Below are 3,801 nucleotides of genomic sequence, written 5' to 3'. Positions count from 1 at the left end.
ACATGCAATTACTCAAAACTTTCACTCAATATTACTTTCACACGTTATTACTTCCACCCAATATTACTTTCACTTAATATTACTTTCACACGTTATTACTTCCACCCAATAATACTTTCACATATTAAAACTTCCACACGTAAATACTTTCACTCAATAATACTTTTACCCCTTAATACTTTCACATGCAATTACTCAAAACTTTCACACGTTATTACTTCCACCCAATAATACTTTCACATATTAAAACTTCCACATGTAAATACTTTCACTCAATAATACTTTTACTCATTAAAACTTTCACATGCAATTACTCAAAACTTTCACTCAATATTACTTTCACACGTTATTACCCAATGATACTTTCACATATTAAAACTTCCACACGTAAATACTTTCACTCAATAATACTTTTACGCCTTGATACTTTCACTCATTAAAACTTTCACATGCAATTACTCAAAACTTTCACACAATATTACTTTCACACGTTATTACTTCCACCCAATATTACTTTCACACATTATTACTTCCACCCAATAATACTTTCACATATTAAAACTTCCACATGTAAATACTTTCACTCAATAATACTTTTACGCCTTAATACTTTCACATGCAATTACTCAAAACTTTCAATCAATATTACTTTCACACGTTATTACTTCCACCCAATAATACTTTCACGTATTAAAACTTCCACATGTAAATACTTTCACTCAATAATACTTTTACTCATTAAAACTTTCACATGCAATTACTCAAAACTTTCACTCAATATTACTTTCACAGGTTATTACTTCCACCCAATAATACTTTCACATATTAAAACTTCCTCACGTAAATACTTTCACTCATTAAAACTCGAATGCTTTTCACATGATACTTTTGCTCAATATTACCGAGGTTAATACTTTCACTCTCTCACACGTTATTTTCACTTAATACCACACTACTTTCTCCCAAGTGTACTGACTGACGTGTCGACTGGCCAATGACGGCGTGCACAGTGTGGCGTGACACGAAAGGGAGGCGGGACTTAGAGAGTTAGCAGCCATGGTGTTCCTCTGGTTAGTCAGCGTGCACGCAGGCCCTGGATGATCAATCACTCCACACACAAAACATTTGATCTAACGTAGTGAAAATGGTAAGAAAACCAAAACGGAGTCTTTTTTAAAAAACTCTATTAGAAACAACATAATATGCAGAACAATACATTTACATTAAATTCCCAGTTCTTGTGAGAGTCCAGCATCATTCTTTACAGTATATTTGCTCTCGCTTTCTCCACCTTTCCCCCAAAAATGGGCTTGATAAAGTTTGTTTTTTAATATTTTTGAACGTCTTTCCTCTTCTTGTTTTGTACTTTCCTCTTCTTGTTTTGTAACTGGGCACCTCTTCTTTTTTCTTTTTTTTGGTGTGTCAGTGTCCGGCCACGTTTACAGACATTGGCTTCTCCTCCTCGTCCCAAAGAGCGCGGCGCTCGTCAACAGGAAGTCTCTGCCGCAGTTGGCACCTCAGTGGGCGGAGCCACACGGGCGCACAGGTGTGTCTCTGTCACAGTCGGAAGTAAAGGACCGGGCCTTGCGAAGGGCGGCGGCGAGAGAGGAGGAGGGCGGGGGTCGGTCGGGGTTTGGGCGGCACAGAACAAGCAGGGAGTTTGGGGGAGGGGGGGGGGGGGGGGGGGCACGTTGGTCTTTGAAGATCAGTCGAATTTAAATGTGAAAGGTCTCGGAAGTGCACAAGAAGGAAGATGATGATGATGTCGGGAAGTCAGTGAGTCTCATCTCCCTCGTAAATCCGTACGCCTCGCTCTGCGTGACAGGTGACCTCCTGCTGTGCCCCGCAGTCCTGCACACACAAACAACACACATGATGACACAACTCCTTTCAGCTACACAATACAGCAGCAGGAGTTAGTTGGGACAAAACTACGCAAACAAAAAAAAAACACAGATCTTCTGTTTTGAAGGGCTTACTGGGAAAAAAAAACACTGAGCAAAGATCCCCTGGATGAAAGAAGCGTTGTCCTGTTAGCATTTAACCACAGAAGTGCTAGTCAAAGACCCTCTCAATGACAAACGTGTTCTCCAATTATTATTTAACCTACAAAATGCTAGTCAAAGATCCTCTCAATGACAAAAGCGTTCTCCTGTTAGGATTTAACCACAAAAATACTCGTCAAATCTCCTCTATATGACAAATGCCTTTTCCTGTTAGCATTTAACCACAAAATGCGAGTCAAAGATCCTCTCATTGACAAACATGTTCTCCTGTTAGGATTTAACCACAAAAACGCTAGTCAAAGAACATCTATATGACAAAAGCATTTTCCTGTTAGGATTCAATCACAAAAACGTCAGTTAAAGATCCTCTATATGAAAATCAAAATGTTCTTGCTAGCGTTTAACCACAAAAATGCTGGTCAAAGATCCTCTATAAGACGGAAGCGTTCTCCTGTTAGGATTTAACCACACAAACACTAGTCAAAGATCCTCTATATGATATAAGCCTTTTCCTGTTAGGATTTAACCACAAAAACATCCCGTATATGAATGAAGTGTTCTCCTGTTAGCATTTAACCACAAATGCTAGTCAAAGATCCTCTATAAGAGAGAAGCGTTCTCCTGTTAGTGTTTAACCACAAAAATGCTAGTCAAAGATCCTGTGTATAACAGAAGCCTTTTCCTGTTAGGATTTAACCGCAAAAACACTAGTCAAAGATCCTCCATAAGAGAGAAGCATTCTCCTGTTAGTGTTTAACCACAAAAATGCTAGTCAAAGATCCTGTGTATAACATAAGATTTCTCCTGTTAGGATTTAACCACAAAAACACTAGTCAAAGATCCTCCATAAGAGAGAAGCATTCTCCTGTTAGTGTTTAACCACAAAAATGCTAGTCAAAGATCCTGTGTATAACATAAGATTTCTCCTGTTAGGATTTAACCACAAAATGCTAGTCAAAGATCCTCTATAAGACAGAAGCGTTCTCCTGTTAGCATTTAACCACAAAAACGCTAATCAAAGATCCCGTATATGTATGAAGTGTTCTCCTGTTAGCATTTAACCACAAAAATGCTATTCAAAGATCCTGTTTATGACAAGCTTTCTCTTGTTAAGATTTAACCACAAAAACACTAGTCAAAGACCCTCTATATGACAGAAGTGTTCTCCTGTTAGCATTTAATCACAAAATTGTTTGTCAAAGAAAAGTGTTCTCTTGTTAGGATTTTACCACAAAAACTGTAGTCAAAGATCCTGTGTATGACAAGCGTCTCCTGTTAAGATTTAACCACAAAAACGCCAGTTAAAGATCCTCTACATGAAAAAAAACATTTTCCTGTAAGCGTTTAACCACAAAAATGTTGGTCAAAGATCCTATACAAGACAGAAGACTTTTCCGATTAGAAGTTAACCACAAAAACGGCAGTTAAAGATCCTCTATTTGAAAAAAAAAAAAAACATATTCCTGTTAGCATTTAACCACAGAAATGCTGGTCAAACATCGTCTATATGAAAGAAGCCAATATTTTTAAGACCTATTACAAAAATGACAATCAAAGATCCTCTATAAAACACTAATCAATGTTTTAAAGACCTATTGCAAAACTGCTGGAGTCAAAGATCTTCTAAATGAAAGAAGCATTCTCATGCTTGGATTTAACCACAAAATGCTGATCAAAGATCCTCTATACGACAAGAGAACAAGAGAGCTCAGCTTTTTAGGCACTTGTTTGTAAAAACACTCATCAATCTTTTACAGACCTATAGCAAAAACGCAAGTCAAAGATCCTCTATAAG

The 3,801-nt window shown here is 37.6% G+C and overlaps 1 protein-coding gene across 1 annotated transcript in view; it reads right to left on the bottom strand.

The window, feature by feature from the left end:
• Positions 1-1,156: 1,156 nt before the first annotated feature.
• The window catches only part of LOC133657784 (homeobox protein Meis1), a 237,049-nt gene continuing 234,404 nt past the window's right edge, over positions 1,157-3,801 (bottom strand). The window contains exon 13 of the mRNA XM_062059515.1: positions 1,157-1,851. The gene's annotated coding sequence lies outside the window, so the exon portion shown is untranslated. The remainder of the gene's footprint in view (positions 1,852-3,801) is intronic.

The sequence above is a fragment of the Entelurus aequoreus genome, linkage group LG09 (genome assembly GCF_033978785.1).
Source record: "Entelurus aequoreus isolate RoL-2023_Sb linkage group LG09, RoL_Eaeq_v1.1, whole genome shotgun sequence".
Classification (NCBI taxonomy): Eukaryota; Metazoa; Chordata; class Actinopteri; order Syngnathiformes; family Syngnathidae; genus Entelurus; species Entelurus aequoreus.
Note: the sequence above shows the minus strand (reverse complement) of the source record. Positions and strands in the feature narration are given on the sequence as shown.